General features: G+C 40.9%; 1 long non-coding RNA gene across 1 annotated transcript in view; it reads right to left on the reverse strand.

The window, feature by feature from the left end:
* Positions 1–19,707, reverse strand: part of LOC133569870 (uncharacterized) — a 36,514-nt gene that overhangs the window by 15,936 nt on the left and 871 nt on the right. Inside the window, exons 2-4 of the long non-coding RNA XR_009809955.1 lie at positions 11,151–11,237; positions 10,962–11,085; positions 797–869 (exon numbers count right to left, since the gene is read on the reverse strand). This is a non-coding gene — a long non-coding RNA (uncharacterized LOC133569870). The remainder of the gene's footprint in view (positions 1–796; positions 870–10,961; positions 11,086–11,150; positions 11,238–19,707) is intronic.

The raw sequence follows: 19,707 nt of genomic DNA on the forward strand, positions 1-19,707 counted from the left end.
ATGTTCTCTACTAAATCCTTTCAGCAAAAATATGGCAATATCGCGAAATGATCAAGTATGACACATAGAATGGACCTGCTATCCCTGTTTTAATAAGAAAATCTCATTTCATTAGGCCTTTAATGCTGAAAGGTACATACAGGTTTTGGAACAACATATTCTGCCATCCAAGCGCCGTTTTTTTCATGGACGCCCCTGTTTATATCAGCAAGACAATACCAAGCCACATTCAGCACGTGTCACAATAGCGTGGCTTCATAGTAAAAGAGTGCGGGTACTTTCCTGGCCCGCCTGGAGTCCAGACCTGTCGCCCATCGAAAATGTGTGGCGCATTATGAAGCGTAAAATACGACAGCGGAGACCCCGGACTGTTGAACGACTGAAGCTCTACATCAATAAAGAATGGGAAAGAATTCCACTTTCAAAGCTTCAACAGTTAGTTGAAGTGTTTATTGAGTGTTGTTAAAAGAAAAGGTGATGTAACAGAGTGGTGAACATGCCCTTTCCTAACTACTTCGGCACGTGTTGCAGCCATGAAATTCTAAGTTTATTTATATTTGCAGAAAAAAAATAAGTTTATGAGTTTGTACATCAAATATCTTGTCTTTTTAGTGCATTCGATTGAATATGGGTTAAAAAGGATTTGCAAATCATTGTATTCCGTTTATATATACATCTAACTTAATTTCCCAATTCATATGGAAACAGGGTTTGTACTTACTATACGTGTTACCTTTTCTTGTTGATTGTTAATTAGATGGTGCAGGGGAAAGGACGGGTGGTGGGGGCTTATTACCTTGCCCCGCAAAGGAGCTTTGTCAGGATGTCCAGATGTCTCCCCGCTGACAGCTGGGTAGGCTCCGAGTCCACTGCAGAGGGATGCAAAAAATTAAAACTTGCATCATCATCATCATCATCATCATTAGCATTAGCATTCAGTTCCATCAAGCCTGTTTAATTGGCCCATCTTCAAGCTTTCCATCCATTAGGCTGATGTTTGTTTTCTGTTAAACTCTAGATTTCGACGTTTGAGGGGGAAAAAAAACAAAAAAACGCCACGATTGCAAAACTCCTCTACACCCTCCTCACTTAGCGTCCACTCCAGCTCAATTATTCTGCTCAATTAGTCAGTCTGATCTGCATTTTGCCATCAGCCTTCCATCTTTGAGGAGAAATACGGCCGCCGGGTGGTCAATACGCCGCTCGTCCATCAGCGCGGGGGTTCTGTTCAATTAAAGAAATGAGAAAAGGCCGAGCAAACAGGAGGAGCAGTTGTGGCTGAGTTCATCAGGTACTCTCAGGCTAATTGAATTAGGCCAACACAGGGAGCTCATCCGCACATTGTTAGCAGCTTCTTTTCACACACATTTGAGCAGAGCCCAATTTAGGATTAAAAAATATCTCGGGACTTAGCCTTGATGAGTGATGGATCTTTTAACATGTGCAAAATAGTGTTTGTTTTGCTTCCTAATACAGCATCTCAACTTTCAAATTCATCATTCATTTCTATTTATTCCTTTCATGAAAATGCATATATACAAACCCCGTTTCCATATGAGATGGGAAATTGTGTTGGATGTAAATATAAATGGAATCCAATGATTTGCAAATCCTTTTCCACCCATATTCAGTTGAATGCACTACAAAGACACGATATTAGATGTTCAAACTCATAGACTTAATTTTTTTTTTGCAAATAATAATAAACTTAGAATTTCATGGCTGCAACACGTGCCAAAGTAGTTGGGAAAGGGCATGTTCACCACTGTGTTACATCACCTTTTCTTTTAACAACACACAATAAACGTTTGGGAACTCAGAAAACTAATTGTTGAAACTTTGAAAGTGGAATTCTTTCCCATTCTTGTTTTATGTAGAGCTTCAGTTGTTCAACAGTCCTTGGTCTCCGCTGTCGTATTTTACGCTTCATAATGCGCCACACATTTTCATTGGGAGACAGGTCTGGGCTGCAGGCGGGCCAGGAAAGTACCCACCCTCTTTTTTTACGAAGCCACGCTGTTGTAACACGTGCTGAATTTGGCTTGGCATTGTCTTGCTCAAATAAGCAGGAGCGTCCATGAAAAAGACGGCGCTAAGATGGCAGCATTTGTTGTTCCAAAACCTGTATGTACCTTTCAGCATTAATGGTGCCTTCACAGATGTGTAAGTTACCCATGCCTTGGGCACTAATGCACCCCCATACCATCACAGATGCTGGCTTTTGAACTTTGCGCCGATAACAGACAGGATGGTTCGCGTTCCCTTTGGTCCGGATGACACAATGTCAAATATTTCCATAAACAATTTGAAATGTGGACTTGTCAGACCACAGAACACTTTTCATCAGTCCATCTTAGATGATCTCGGGCCCAGAGAAGCCGGCAGCGTTTCTGGATGTTGTTGATATATGGCTTTCGCTTTGCATAGTAGAGCTTTAACTTGCACTTACAGATGTAGCGACAAACTATATTTAGTGACAGTGGTTTTCTGAAGTGTTCCTGAGCCCATGTGGTGATATCCGTTAGAGATTGTTGTCGGTTTTTGATACAGTGCCACCTGAGGGATCAAAGATCACGGTCATTCAATGTTGGTTTCCGGCCATGCCGCTTAAATGAAGTGATTTCTCAAGATTTTCTGAACCTTTTGATGATATTATGCGCTGTAGATGTTGAAATCCCTAAATTTCTTGCAATTGCACTTTGAGAAACGTTGTTTTTAAACAGTTTGACTATTTGCTCACGCAGTTGTGGACAAAGGGGTGTACCTCGCCCCATCCTTTCTTGTGAAAGACTGAGCATTTTTTGGAAAGCTGTTTTTATACCCAATCATGGCACCCACCTGTTCCCAATTAGCCTGCACACCTGTGGGATGTTCCAAATAAGTGTTTGATGAGCATTGCTGAACTTTATTAGTATTTATTGCCACCTTTCCAAACTTCTTTGTCACGTGTTGCTGGCATCAAATTCTAAAGTTAATGATTATTTGCACAAAAAAAAGTTTATTAGTTTGAACATCAAATATGTTGTCTTTGCAACATATTCAAGTTTTCAATTGAATATGGGTTGAAAAGGACTTGCAAATCATTGTATTCCGTTTATATTTACATCCAAGACAATTTCCCAACTCATATGGAAACGGGGTTTGTACAAGCCATGTACAGTTGACACTTTCTCATACATTTCCATGATCAGAAAGGAGCAGATGGAAGAATATTATTGTTATATTTATCTGCCCCCTTTTTAACACAAATTATTTTAGGTGACTTTATCACTGTCCCCTGCACCAACACCCAAACTCCAACATACTTTTTAATTTTCCTTTAAGCATTTTCACAATGACGGTATGAATGTTGTCTGTCTAACTGTGTTGGCCCTGTGATGAGGTGGTGACTCGTCCAGGGTGTAAACCTGCCTTCAACCCGAATGCAGCTGAGATAGGCTCCCGCGATCCCGAACGGGACAAGCGGTAGAAAAATGGATGGATGAATGCCCGTCCAATTGAAATCAAAAATCGGTTGATATGATTCCTGTTGTCTCATTTTGTAACTCTTTTTAAATTCAAATATATTCTTGCAACTTTTTAAGCCTTTTTTTTTTAGAGAATTCCATGCTTGCATTGGAGCAAATAAAACCACCGGGCCGAGTGAGATCAGGGCATAGACTAAATAGCTCTCTGATTACAGCCCAGGTAACAGGTGACCGTCCCAAGCACTAACTAGAGGCAGGTGAGTGTAATCTGCCGTCATGGCAACTGAAACACACAGACTCTAAAGGTACTGTAAACACAAGTGAATCGAAAACGTAAACAGACTATGATCCAGGCAGCGGATCATAACAGTAACTCCGTTTCACAACACACGTACATAACTGCTTTACCAAAGGCGTAGCATAAAATAATTTAAAAAGTGCCTGAAAGATATTTATTGCCATTTAACAGTGTTACTTTTATACTTTGCATTGTAGTCCAAATAAAGGTGCTTTCTAATAAACTATGTAGCATCTCAGTCAATACTGGCTGTGTATTTGGTGCAACATTGAGATCATTCAACCCGGCCTGGTAGCGCACTGGACCATGGCTAGGGTATTCTATGAGGCAGTGGTTCTCAACCTTTTTTCAGTGATGTAACCCCTGTGAATTTTTTTTTTAATTCAAGTACCCCCTAATCAGAGCAAAGCATTTCGGTGAAAAAAGAGATAAAGAAGTAAAATACAGCACTATGTCGTCAGTTTCTGATCTATTAAATGCAAGGACTGAACCCTGGGGAACTCCACACGTTACCTTAACACTGTTATTAAGTGCAAAATATTTCTCATTTGTAGTGGTCTTTCTTGACTATTTGGAAAAAAAGATATACAAATAACTAAAAACTTGTTGAAAAATAAACAAGTGATTCAATTATAAATGAAGATTTCTACACATAGAAGTAATCATCAACTTAAAGTGCCCTCTTTGGGGATTGTAATAGAGATCCATCTGGATTCATCAACTTAGTTCTAAACATTTCTTCACAAAAAAAGAAATCTTTAACATCAATATTTATGGAACATGTCCACAAAAAATCGAGCTGTCAACACTGAATATTGCATTGTTGCATTTCTTTTCACAGTTTATGAACTTACATTCATATTTTGTTGAAGTATTATTTAATAAATATATTCATAAAGAATGTCTCAATTGTTGCTATTTTTCAATAAATATATTTATAAAGGATTTTGAATTGTTACTATTTTTAGAATATTTTTTTTAAATCTCACGTACCCCTTGGCATACCTTCAAGTACCCCCAGGAGTACGCGTACCCCCATGTGAAAACCACTGCTATGAGGGATGCCTGCTTTTGTTCCCCTTGTCGCAAATATGACAGTTAATGTTAATGAGAGTGATGTTTTTACCTTAACTGCATTTAAAAAGCGGAAAGTAACACTTGAAGCAGACAAGGGGCTACAGAGGCATGTGTCCAACCACAACCATGTGCATGTTTCATATCTATGGACATAGTCCCAGACCTCTTGACTCCCTGTTAGTTGGTAAAAACACCCATCCATCCTTTTCAGGGTCGCGGGGGGTGCTGGAGTCTATCTCACCTACAATCGGGCAGAAGGCGGCATACACCCTGGACAAGTCGCCAACTCATCACAGGGCCAACACAGATAGACAACAGTCACACTAGGGCTGGGCGATATATCGATATACTCGATATATCGCTGGTTTGTCTCTGAACGATATAGTCTATATCGTGATATTCGAGTATACGTTCTCAAGCAGTTCCTTTTAGCTGCTGGCATTACACTACAGACTTTTTTCACTCTTCGTTGTCTCTCCTTCTCACAGACAGCAAGCGCACCTTCTTACATACGTCACATACGTATACGCCCTCGCGGAGCAGCATGGGCAACGTTAGCTGTGATGCTAGCGGAACCGTGCGAGTGGTAATACGAGAGAAAGAAGGTGCGAATCGGGTAACAAATGAAGGAAGTAATTCCCAAGAAAAACAGCAGGGGGTCCATCGTCTGGCGGTGGTTTGGCTTCAAGTGGGAATATGTCGAACAGACAAGTGTGGCGCTAAAGCGTTGCTACAAAAACTAGCATTACTGCTAATATGTAGCATCATTTGAAAAGTCACCTGATAGAGAATGAAGAGAGCTTTCTCTGCATGTCAACATCTCCATTCGGAGTCACACGCCCACAAAATCATGCACAAAAGTGCACTTTATTTGTTTTAAACTATTGTAGTGGCGTTCTGTACAAAAAGTGCACTTTAATTTTGTTTCGTTTTGATACGTCATCTTAGTGACATCATGCACAAAAGTGCACTGATTGCTTCTTTTAAAATGTCTATGACAATCTTGCATTTTGTTTTGAAATGACATGAATGTTTAAGCCACTAATAAATACAGTTTTGGTAAATTGACTTAGTTGTGATTTCAATCTCTGCATAAAAGTTTAAAAGTAGTATATATGAATGCAGTATGAAAAAGAATGTTTTAATGTAGACACACAGAATCATCATACTGTTGTGATTGTATGCATCAAGTGTTCATTCAAGGCCAAGACAAAATCGAGACATATATCGTGTGTCACGATATGGCCTAAAAATATTGAGATATTAAAAAAAGGCCATATCGCCAAGCCCTAATTCACACTCACATTCACACACTACGGCCAAATTAGTATTGCCAATCAACCTATCCCCAGGTGCACACCTTAAAAAACATTACTATGAGTGTGGGCAATGCTGTTAAGTTTCTCTGTTTTTCATATAGAAAATCATGGCTCTTTCAGTTAAGAATACGAATTAATGCATTTAAAAAAAGCATTAAAAATGTAATCCATCCATCCATCCAACCATCCATTTTCTACCGCTTGTCCTTTTTTGGGTGGCGGGGGGTGCTGGAGCCTATCTCAGCTGCATTCGGAAGGAAGGTGGGGTACACCCTGGACAAGTCGCCCTCTCATGTCTAGATAAATGGTAAATGGTGAATGGGTTATACTTGAAGCGCTTATCTACCTTTTTAAGGAACTCTTTCACACTATTTCCACATTCACCCACATTCACACACTGTTGGCGGGAGCTGCCATGCAAGGCCCTAACCAGGACCCATCAGGAGCAAAGGGTGAAGTGTTTTGCTCAAGGACACAACGGCCGTGACTAGGATGGTAGAAGGTGGGGATCAAACCAGGAACCCTCAGGTTGCTGGCACAGCCACTCTCCCAACCGCGCCACGCCGCTCTAGATACCATAACAACCTATTGTTGCTGAAATTTACAGCATTTTTAAAGCCAATTTTAAAATGATGAGACCAGACTTTTCTGGAAAAAGATGTCTAATAGACTTACTTCGCAGCGGAGGAGAAGTGCTGCCTTTCGTTCAGCGGCACCTCTTAAAAAGTACACGAACGCACACGCACACACACACACACACGCACACACACACACACACACACACACACACACGTCCCTTCGCCCCTGTTTCGTCTCTTCTCTCCATCTGTCTGTCTGCTACTTTCTCGTCAGCTACTCCTTTGCCGATGTTAATTTAGGTTAAAGTTAAGGATTTCTGATCGTTTCTGAGGACACCGAAGGGACTTTTGGCAGAGCAGTGCATGCAGAGGACAGCAGCTCATTGTTGTTGTTATTTTGGATTGTTCATAAAGAGTTGATCCGTCACCCCATTTTTATTTGTTTGTTTGATATAAAATAGCATTGTGTACCAAGTGTACAAACCTTCACTAAAATATATTTTTTTGTCAAGGGTTATCATTCATATTTACATTGTTTCTTAGGGAGAAATTTGGTTCATTATACAAACTTTTCCATTTACAAACCCTGTTCAAGAACCGATTAAGTTCTTAAATAGAGTTGCCCCTGTATTGTTATTGTATTGTTTTTCGGACTATAAGTCGCAGTTTTTTTCATAGTTTGGCCAGGGGTGCGACTTATACTCAGGAACGACTTATATGTGAAATTATTAACACATTACGGTAAAGTATCAAATATTATTATTTAGCTCATTCACGTAAGAGACTAGACGTATAAGATTTTATCGGATTTAGCGATTAGGAGTGACAGATTGTTTGGTAAACGTATAGCATGTTCTATATGTTATAGTTATTTGAATGACTCTTACAATAATATGTTACGTTAACATACCAGGCACCTTCTCAGTTGGTTATTTATGCCTCATATAACATACATTTATTCAGCCTGTTGTTCGCTATTCTTTATTCATTTTAAATTCCCTTTCAAATGTTTATTCTTGTTGTTGGGTTTTATCAAATACATTTCCCCAAAAAATGCGACTTATACTCCAGTGCGACATATATGTTTTTTACCTTCTTTATAAAGCATTTTCGGCAGGTGCGACTTAAACTCCGAAAAATACGGTACATCCAACTCATTCTTGTCGGGCTGTGAACATTCTACTGAAGACAATCTTCTGTGTTTGTCCCTCTGCTTATAGACAGCCTCCGTTTAACCTCACCTCCACAAGACCGGCTAAATGAGTTCCTATGTCCCTCATAACAGTCGCAGCAGGACCACTTCCATATAATACTTGGGGTGTAACGTCCCAATCGAAGAGTTCTCTTCTAATGCCCGTCATTTTCATAGGACGACAATCAATCCTGGCCGATTGCTGGGAGGCAACTGAAGTCGGCAATAACGGCAAGTGCAAAATGCTGTAAAAGGAGCTTGGCGCTGGGTTCGTATGCGCTCGCCCCTGACTCCGAGAATGAATAAGCATTCCTTGATTAGCCCATCGGGTTAAGTGCAAGCCTTAATGGGCCTTTCCCAAACTCCGGCGTGACATTGTTCTCCAAACATGGCCAAGAAGAAAGTTCCATTAGCAATATTAATACAAGCTTAGTTGATCATTTTCATTCAATTAACTTCCTCCAATTAAATAGATAGCACGACAATGGAGGCGATAAAAGATGGGGAGGGATGGCTGATGACACCAAACAAACATTAGCGTGTTAAGGGTCAGCAGCGTTAAACCGACTGTAAATCCCACTGTTCAATTTGGAAAATGCACTTTCCCTGCTACCCACTTCTTTAATGAGTCATTTTAGCTGACAGGAGGCCTTCGAGCAGCTTCTTAAGTGGTCACTTTTTACCTTCTATCAGATAATCACATCACCACTTGTTCCGAGACAGAGAATAGGGACACACGTTGAGGGGAAAGTCTATTTTCTGCCACAGTTCCTCTGGTTAAACAGCCAATGAACAACCTCCAGAGCTGCACTCTTCGTCACTGCCAAATAATCTTAAGCAACATCGATGACCAAGAGGTATGCTGGGCGGCATGAAGCCAAAAGACCGCAGAAAGCGCCGCCCAATTGCTGCTGTGCTTCAGCAAAAATAACGTGCTCTGATGTCATCCTTGATGCTCACAAGTACCGGTTCGCCATATTTTTTTTTAACCTTCCTCTTGTGTTAGATTTCTGTTACCACCTCTTATGTTAACGGATCGGTTTTGACCCATGTCTTGAATCAGCTGTAAAATGCACTAAAAACAGTTATCTATCATCCAATTTTTTCTCATCTCTTGGTTACCTTGCTAGGCGTCCTTATCCATTGGTTTTAATATTTTTGGTGTGGGCCATCGGGCCTTTTTATGTCAGTATACCTGTAGGGCCATACTTGAATCAATGTTTATTTTATTATTTTTGAGTGATTGATGTGTGTATGTCAGTGTGCACCCTTTGCAGGTGGTGAATAGTTCCCACGCAGGCCTATAAGGGGCTGGAGCGCGCAGGGCGCGTGATTGGCAGTCGGGCACCAGCATACCGTCTTTGACCTCACCTGACCTCGGCTTTTTATAAGCTACCATTTATTTTGTTTCCCGAGTATTCTGTGCCTTGATTATTGTAAATGAAACCATCTTCAATTGCGCTGCTGGATCAGTTTGAATTAGTGGAGGGAAAGCGGGAAAAGGAAGAATACGTGACAAGGAAGGCTGTGAATATGGTGTGAGTCAGACAAGATGCCCGCGCCCGAAGTGGAACAAACATTTGAAACAAAGGGGTTACAGGAACAATCACTTTCAGTGTTTTATGCCACTTCAATACCCTTTGATTTCAATTAAAAAATGTTTTAAATAACTCAAGAGAATCGTATAGATCAGGGGTCACCAACCTTTTTGAAACCAAGAGCTACTTCTTGGGTATTGATTAATGCGAAGGGCTACCAGTTTGATACGCACTTAAATAAATTGCCAGAAATAGCCAATTTGCTCAATTTACCTTTAATAAATAAATCTATATATATAAAAAATGGGTATTTCTGTCTGTCATTCCGTGGTACATTTTTTTTCCTTTTACGGAAGGTTTTTTGTAAAGAATAAATTATGAAAAAAACACTTAATTGAACGGTTTAAAAGAGAAAACGGGGAAAAAATGAAAATTAAATTTTGAAACATAGTTTATCTTCAATTTCGACTCTTTAAAATTCAAAATTCAACTGAAAAAAAAGAAGAGAAAAAACTAGCTCATTCAAATCTTTTTGAAAAAATGTAAAAAATAATTTATGGAACATCATTAGTAATTTTTCCTGATTAAGATTAATTTTACAATTTTGATGATAAGTTTTAATTAGGTTAAAATCCAATCTGCATTTTGTTAGAATATATAACAAATTGGACCAAGCTATATTTCTAACAAAGACAAATCATTATTTCTTCTAGATTTTCCAGAACAAAAACTTTAAAATAAATTCAAGACTTTGAAATAAGATTTAAATTTGATTCTAAAGATTTTCTAGATTTGCCAGAATAATTGTTTTGAATTTTAATCATAATAAGTTTGAAGAAATATTTCACAAATATTCTTCGTCGAAAAAACTGAAGCTCAAATGAATAATTAAATTAAAATGTATTTATTATTCTTTAAAATAAAAATAAAAATACTTGAACATTGATTTAAATTGTCAGGAAAGAAGACGAAGGAATTTAAAAGGTAAAAAGGTATATGTGTTTAAAAATCTTAAAATCATTTTTAAGGTTGTGTTTTTTCTCTAAAATTGTCTTTTTGAAAGTTATAAGAAGCAAAGTAATAAAATAAATGAATTTATTTAAACAAGTGAAGACCAAGTCGTTAAAATATTTTCTTGGATTTTCAAATGCTATTTGAGTTTTTCTCTCTTAAAATTAAAAATGTCGAGCAAAGCCAGACCAGCATTCTAGTAAATAAATCCAATTTAAAAAAATAAAGTCAGCTCACTGGTAAGTGCTGCTATTTCTGTAAACAAAGATTTGTGTCAACCTGCAACACATAGTCATTTTGATAGTAGGCTAATATAGCTAATACAGACACTTATATCATGTTTGACTTAATTGTATAAAATTATATAGAAGGCGTTGACCTGTATTTTTTGCCGCTCCAGAGAGATTTTGTTTTTTGTTTTTTTGGTCCAATATGGCTCTTTCAACATTTTGGGTTGCCGACCCCTGTTTTAGACACTTACACTGTGGAAGTCCGCCATATACTCCTCACGATGTGGTCTTTTGGTCTCTGGGTAGGCCTCAGACAGCGAGACAGCGTCACCAGCTCCAACAGAGTAAAGGGTATCATGGAGGACTGCATCTGACCTGTTCAGGAGGTGAACATGCTGGGTTAATGACCTTTCCAGACAACGTTGCCAAATCTAACATACCTTCCATTTTATGTCCAAAAAACTTGTGTAGGTTGTCCGTGTTTGGGAGGCAAGTCTGGTCCCTGGGGGCATGGAGCCAGGCTTGATCTGACAGGATCAATCAATCAATCAATCAATGATTATTTATATTGACCTAAATCACTAGTGTCTCAAAGGGCTGCACAAACCACAACGACATCCTCGGTAGAGCCCACATAAGGGCAAGGAAAACTCACACCCAGTGGGACGTCGATGACAATGATGAACCCCCGCCTCTAGGGGACCGAAAGCAATGGATGTCGAGCAGGTCTAACATGATACTGTGAAAGTTCAATCCATAGTGGATCCAACACAACCGTGAGAGTCCGGTCCAAAGTGGATCCAACACAGTAGCGAGAGTCCCGTCCATAGTGGAGCCAACAGGAAACCACCCTAAGCGGAGGCGGATCAGCAGCGCAGAGATGTCCCCAGCCGATACACAGGCGAGCGGTCCATCCTGGGTCTCGACTCTGGACGAGCGGTCCATCCTGGGTCCTGACTCTGGACAGCCAGTACTTCTTCAATGGCCACCGGACTGGACACCCTCCACAAGGGAGAGTGGGACAGAGGAGAAAAAAGAAAAGAAACGGCAGATCAACTGCTCTAAAAAGGGAGTGTATTTAAAGGCCAGAGGTTTAAGTTGAGACTTAAATGCTTCTACTGAGGTAGCATCTCGAACTGTTACCGGGAGGGCATTCCAGAGTACTGGAGCCGGAACGGAAAACGCTCTATAGCCCACAGACTTTTTTGGGCTCTGGGAATCACTAATAAGCCGGAGTCCTTTGAACGCAGATTTCTTGCCGGGACATATGGTACAATACAATCAGCAAGATAGGCTGGAGCTAGACCGTGTGATCGCTTGTGGGTTACAGTCAGTTCGCCCGGGGCTGCCAGAGCCGGCAGGAGCAGCAGCAAGATTGCGAGTGAGGCTACAGGCTGTCAAGAACAGAAATGAGCGAGTGGCTAAAGAGGTAGAAGAGAGGAATGATGCAATTGGAGTTATCTGGAAATCAGCTGTAGCAACGGAACCACAAAGCTGAGGTTGGAAACATTGAAGGCTAAACCTGTGGAGAAAGAAGGGGCCATGTTCAATCCATCCATCCATTTTCTACCACTTGTCCCTGTTCAATGTCAACATTAATCATCGGTAGTGAAGAGCAGAGCTTTCACAAGCCAGTGACAAAAGTGTAAAATGACTGAGCGCCAATCTGTCTGTTATGTCTGCTCTTAACTTTTGCCCGTTAAGCAGAGAGGACGCAAAGGAAATAAATAACTGTTAACTAACATGTCATTCCTGGAATTTTCTTGGTCTCTCTGCTCCAATTCTATACCTCGCCAGGGCCCAAAGGAGATTAAATGAGCCATTAAGCTTTATTTAGGCGAAGCACCTTCCATTAGTAAACTGGTTGCTGGCCAAGGGTACCCAGCTCGGGTCATAAACAGGCCTGCGGCTTCCTGCTGGAGCCCCATTTAACTTAATGGCCAAGGGATCGAGACAATGGAGGGGAGGGAGGGGGGTAGCGGGGCTACACTCGCCGTGACCTCACGGTGTCAAACGTGCTTCCATACTCACAGAGAATGACATGATAACACAGAGGAGGGCCCGCATACCTCGCTTCAACGAGCTGTGTTGCACCGAGGTGCGACGCTGTCTTTGTTTAAACGTGTCTATGCTCTTAAACTGCATAACTTTTTCACACAGTGGGTAGGGACAGGTGGCAGTAATGTGATAAATACACAAGCAGGCGTAAGATGAAGCTCGCCTGTATATAAAGACTTCTTGTCTGAGGACTAACTGCTAGAATGCTTTGTTTTAATGGGCTATCTAGTCATCAGGTGGAGGAAAGCAAACGTGTTCATCTCTCAAATCAACCAGAAACAATTTGAAAAACTCCCCCTCCCTCCTGCAAACGAGCTGACCCGGGCGAGCGGAAGGCGGACGAGGCTTGAAAAATTGCTCGCGGCCGCCACGCGCCATCTGTCAGCGGTGCAAGGCTCAGGAGAGAAGCTGGAAGTGGTGCAGTGGGCTCATAACAAGTGATGCGGGTGTTTGATTGAAATGGGAAACAAAGCACTAAATGCCAGCTGACACGCTGATTTACAACCTCTTTTCAATCACGGAATGAGGCGCTAATAAACAAAGTCACGGCGTGTGGCGGCGTTTGTGTGATGAATAATGGCCGGATCATTTCATTTTGGTGCTGATTAAAAGAATCTCGGGCTGAACCAGATCCAGGCTCTGTGTGCTTTTGTTTGGAGTACTCTTGCATAAAATCCATGGAAATCACAGCAAGTGTATGAAAGGGTCTTGTGCTCATCTGTGCATACTGTCAAGACAGTTGGAAAAAAGATATTTGGAGTAAAATGACACCAAATATTCAATGCTGACAATTAAAATGGCATTACACTCCACCCACATAATAAGCAATCCACTTAAAATCTATTTGGGGTCCTGAGTCATGATAATACTTTTAAATCGTGTTAAAATAAGAGACTTTCAAGATATTTATGAAAAACGCAAGGTTGGCAAGACAAACGGAAACCTTTTTTTCTTGTGGATTGGCGCAGTAAATCAAGGCCGGGATGCAATTTGCTCCCCTTAGCCTCTTGTAAAGCTATCCCGTCCACTCCTGCAGTGATTAATCTTCCTCAGAGAGCTAATTATTTTGTACAGATATCCAATAATGATGGAAGACGAAGGGCAGGATTTATGAGAAAAGTGACGAAAATTAAAAGCGCTTTGGATTGCAATTGGAATTATTTTGCTTTCGTCTGAATCGCAATGCCCTGTTAGAATTAGAATAAATAATGGATACTGGTGCTAGTCATGCTAAAGAAGAACAATTATTGGTAATTGATTGCTTCAAATGCTTTAGTCCGGTAAGTAAGCACAGTGTCAAGACACACACATACACACGCGGATGATGGGACTTTTATTAATGATTAACTGAAGAAGGTTGACCAAGCATGAAACCTCAAACACATGTTGGCAATCAGCACCTCTGACATCCTGGCCCTAATGTAATCAGGCCCCCACAAGAGCTAATTGCCCTCATTCAGCACTGACAGCTTCACTGACATCTTCTGCTTCCTCTACGGTTGTAAATGCCAGCGTGCACCGACCGCCGATGGCCGCCCGCCTTCTCTTCCGCCGTTATTCACGTTACTGCTTACTGTGCGGAAAGACACTAAGATAGAGTTGTGCGCTTAATGCTGATCAGTCACACTGACAGCAGGTGACTGAAAACATTTTGAGTTTTTCAAAATGCATTCGGTAAAGTCCCTCAATTTTAATTTGAAAAATGTCCGGCGAAGACGTACGAAAACCGAAGCATTGAACTGTTTTAGAAGCCAAAAAATATGAAAACTAAACACACTTTGCACCAGCTTTTTCATTATTGATTGATTGATTGATACTTTTATTAGTAGATTGCACAGTTCAGTACATATTCCGTACAATTTACCACTAAATGGTAACACCCCAATAAGTTTTTCAACTTGTTTAAGTCAGGGTCCACGTTAATCAATTCATTAACTAGGAGCAAAAGTTGCGACGTTTTGAAGCATCTTTTTATAAATATATTGTATCCACTTGTGATTTTATGAAATAGAAAAACATTCAAGGGGACCTATGGATGTCTTTTCTGACTAGAAATTAGGGGTGTGGGAAAAAAATCGATTCGAATTTGAATCGCGATTCTCACGTTGTGCGATTCCGAATCTATTCTCATTTTTAAAAAATCAATTTTTTTTTTTGTTTGTTTGTTTATCAATCCAACAAACCACTACACAGCAATACCATAACAATGCAATCCAATTCCAAAACCAAACCTGACCCAGCAGCAACACTCAGAACTGCAATAAACAAAGCAATTGAGAAGACACACACACGACACAGAACAAACCAAAAGTAGTGAAACAAAAATGAATATTATCAACAACAATATCAATATTATTTATAATTTCAGCATAGCAGTGATTAGAAAATCTCTTATTGGCATTATCATTAGACATTTATAAAAATTAAAAAAAAGAACAATAGTGTCACAGTGGCTTACACTTGCATCGCATCTCATAAGCTTGACAACACACTGTGTCCAATGTTTTCACAAAGATAAAATAAGTCATATTATTTTTGTTCGTTTAGTAGTTAAAACCAATTTACATTATTGCAATCAATTATAAAAGCTTTTTACAAAAACATCTACTACTCTGCTAGCATGTCAGCAGACTGGGGTAGATCCTGCTGAAATCCTATGTATTGAATGAATACGGAATCGTTTTGAATCAGAAAAATATCGTTTTTAAATCGAGAATTGCGTTGAATCGAAAAAAATCTATTTATAATTGAATCGAGACCCCAAGAATCGATATTGAATCGAATCGTGGGACACCCGAAAGATTCGCAGCCGTACTAGAAATGTTGTTTCACTGTTGGATACTCGTGTAAAACAATGCCAAATTGTCAAAGCATAAGCTGCATGCATTGTGGTGTGAGCTTGCAAAGAGTTCACCGGGGTTTTGCAGCCTGGTTACACCGCGGTGTCACAGCAATCTGGACGTTGTTATTTGGAAATTAAGACAAGCTATCAACCAAGTTATGATGATTGATAATTATTACTTTGACTTAATTGTAGCATGTGCATATTAAGACATAGAGTGATGTTAATGCTGCTAAAATACACTCTCAGAATCAGAGAGTGTGCAGGTGTACCTAATGTTGTGACCGGGTAAATCTATATGTGTATATAGTTTATTTTCCACCGTGTCTGAAAAAACTATCCTTGACAACTTCAAGATATCTATTTAAACAGTTTACATTTATTTCAAAAGACATTGGAGGTGGTACCTCTGGATTGGCAGACCGAGGTGGTGGTTCCTCTCTTTAAGAAGGGGAACCGGAGGGTGTGTTCTAACTATCGTGGGATCACAATCCTCAGCCTTCCCGGTAAGGTCTATTCAGGTGTACTGGAGAGGAGGCTACGCCGGATAGTCAAACATCGGATTCAGGAGGAACAGTGTGGTTTTCGTCCTGGTTGTGGAACTGTCGACCAGCTCTATACTCTCGGCAGGGTCTTTGAGACTGCATGGGAGTTTGCCCAACCAGTCTGTGCTTTCTGGACTTGGAGAAGGCATTTGACCGTGTCCCTCGTTAAATCCTGTGGAGAGTGCTCAGAGAGTATTGGGTAACGGACTGTCTGTTTGTGGCAAACCGCTCCCTGTATGATCAGTATCAGAGCTTGGTCTGCATTGCCGGCAGTAAATCGGACCTGTTTCCGGTGAGGGTTGGACTCCGCCAAGGCTGCCCTTTGTCACCAACTCTAGGCGCAGTCAGGGAATTGAGGGGATCCGGTTTGGTGGCTGCAAAATTAAGTCTCTGCTTTTTGCAGATGATGTGGTCCTGATGGCTTCATCTGGCCAGGATCTTCAGCTCTCACTGGATCAGTTCGCAGCAGAGCGTGAAGTGACTGGGATGGGAATCAGCACCTCCAAGTCCGGGTCCATGGCTCTTGCCCGGAAAAGGGTGGAGTGCCATCTCCGGGTTGGGGAGGAGACCCTGCCCCAAGTGGAGGAGTTCAAGTACCTCGGAGTCTTGTTCATGAGTGAGGGAAGAGTGGATCGTGAGATCGACAGGCAGATCGGTGCGGCGTCGTCAGTAATGCGGACGCTGTATCGATCCGTTGTGGTGAAGAGGGAGCTGAGCCAGAAAGCAAAGCTCTCAATCTACGTTCCCATCCTCACTTATGGTCATGAGCTTTGGTTTATGACTGAAAGGACAAGATCACGGGTACGAAATGAGTTTCCTCCGCCGGGTGGCGGGTCTCTCCTTTAGAGATAGGGTGAGAAGCTCTGTCATCCGGGAGGAGCTCAAAGTAAAGCCGCTGCTCCTCCACATGGACAGGAGCCAGATGAGGTGGTTCGGGCATCTAGTTAGGATGCCACCCGAACGCCTCCCTAGGGAGGTGTTTCGGGCACGTCCGACCGGTAGGAGGCCACGGGGAAGACCCAGGACACGTTGGGAAGACTGTCTTCCGACTGGCCTGGGAACGCCTCGGGAGGAGATGGACGAAATGGCTGGCGAGAGGGAAGTCTGGCCCTCCCTGCTTAGGCTGCTGCCCCCGCGACCCGACCTCGGATAAACGGAAGAAGAGGGATGGATGGATGGATAGACAATATTTAAGTTAACATCATTTGCGATTACGTTGAGTACATATATTTTGTTTTCTCCCAAAAAAGAAAGAAACAATACATTTAGTAAGAAAAGTTACAGCACTTTATTGATACATATTATTTCCTGGATTTCGAGGGCCAGATAAAATGAATCGGCGGGCCACATCTGGCCCCAGGCCTTGAGTTTGACACCTGTGCGCTCCACGAGTGGCAAGCGATTCCAAAGAATTGATACACTGGGAACGGGTTCTTCCAATCCCTAATCATAATACCTTTTATCACAAAATTTGTGTTTGCCTTTATTAAGTACTGTTTTAATATTTGATGGATTATTTTGAACACAAAATACAATATCCACGGGTAGGTAGGAGAGGAGGAAATGGTGCCCTGTAGGGAACTCAAGAGGAAGGCCTCAAACGGGGGAAAGAGAGGGTGCCGACAGGGCTGGGATTAAAAAAAAATAAAAAATATGCTTGCGAAAGTGCACAGAAATAAAGTAATCGGTAAAAACGGAAAAGACAAAGTGCCTAAAACAAAAATTGTGTTTTTTTTTAACTTTGGATGTGAAGAGCTACCATTCAAGTTAGTTAGTGGTGATGATGCAACCACCCGGCCATTTTTCCTCCAAACAGATCTGCTTTGTGTGACTGGGTGGCTCACATCTGGCGGCCCCCTTGGGACACATGATTAGCGGTCACACTCGTAGTGTGTACACAAGTTTCTCACTCCCGCCTTGCTTTTCTTTCAAGAAGAAAAGCGGGCCTCGCTGCGTTTGGCCATAAGAATGTCACTAACTGAAGGCAAATAGTCGCGTATTCTCCTCGGAGGGAAGCGAACATGACATGTGTGTGGGCAGTGTTAAGGGGAGGCTTTTACAGCTTGTTGTAAATTGACTTTGCTGTTGACTCAAAAAAACTGCCGTAGTCTGTCTGATCAGGATGTTTTAAAGAATTCACTGAAGACTTTTTAGCTCAGCCTGACTTATGTTGGGAGTAGGAGGAGTCATTCCCAGATAATTCCCATCTCATCAGCGACAGATGCTTAGTAAAAAGATTATTCTCATAAAGGAGCGCCTGATATGCTCATCTTAACTCACCTCCAGCAAAGTACAGGTAACCTCACCTCATTTAAGCATTTTTTTATTTTTATACATATATTATATCATATATTAGGGGTTTAACGGTACACAAAAATTTTGGTTCGGTACTTACGTCGGTTTAGAGGTCACGGTTCGGATCATTTTCAGTACAGTAAAAAAACAACAAAATATACATTTTTGGGTTATTTATTTACCAAAATTGTAAACAATGGCATAACATACCATAATTTGATTAACTTGGACCCCGACTTAAACAAGTTGAAAAACTTATTCGGGTGTTACCATTTAGTGGTCAATTGTACGGAATATGTACTGTACTGTGCAATCTAATAATAAAAGTATCAATCAATCAATCATAACATACATATACACACAGGCTCCACTGCCAGGGTTAATGTGGTCAACATATATAATATAAAAACTAAATAAAATAAGGCTCAGTATGGTTTCTTAACAAAACCTTTCTACATTTAAAGTGCATTTTTTGATTGATTGATAAATTGAAACTTTTATTAGTAGATTGCACAGTACAGTACATATTCCGTACAATTTACCAATAAATGGCAACACCCCAAAGAGTTTTTCAACTTGTTTAAGTTGGGGTCCACGTTAATCAACATTAAACTGCCTCCAGTTGTTCCTCAGATGAAATAAAATGAGAAAACTTTTCTTCTACATATAAAAAGTGCAACATTAAACAGTTTCAAGTCAACTCAGCCTCAGGTTAACAGGAGTGACATCGACAAGCACGACAATAATCCAGCACTGACTGGAAGACAAAACAGGTAAAATTAGGAAATCGGGCTGATTGACACCAGGTGTGGCCAGGTGCCAATCAGCCGCCACTGAGGGGAAAACAGCGCACAGAGGAAAAAACAGGAAACAGACAAAATAAGAGCGCTGAAAGGAACTAAAAACAGGAAATAGTAAACACACACAGAGGAAAAACTAAAACACAAACAGTCAGTGGCAAGCCTGACAATAACAGGACAATGCATACGTTTATCATTTGTTTTCAAATCGACCTCCAAAATTTACTGTGGAACCCCATTTTTATGACTTGATGGGGTCCACGGGACCCCATTTTGAAAATTCCTAGCGCCAACACTGCTGTCAACAGAGGAGAGAAAATGCTTTATTTAAATAAATATAAACAATATATTTGGCGCTAAATTGGCCCTAGTGTGTGAATGTGAGTGTGAATGTTGTTTGTCTATCTGTGTTGGCCCTGCGATGAGGTGGCGACTTGTCCAGGGTGTACCCCGCCTT

Source organism: Nerophis ophidion, linkage group LG15 (genome assembly GCF_033978795.1).
Source record: "Nerophis ophidion isolate RoL-2023_Sa linkage group LG15, RoL_Noph_v1.0, whole genome shotgun sequence".
In the NCBI taxonomy this organism is placed as follows: domain Eukaryota; kingdom Metazoa; phylum Chordata; class Actinopteri; order Syngnathiformes; family Syngnathidae; genus Nerophis; species Nerophis ophidion.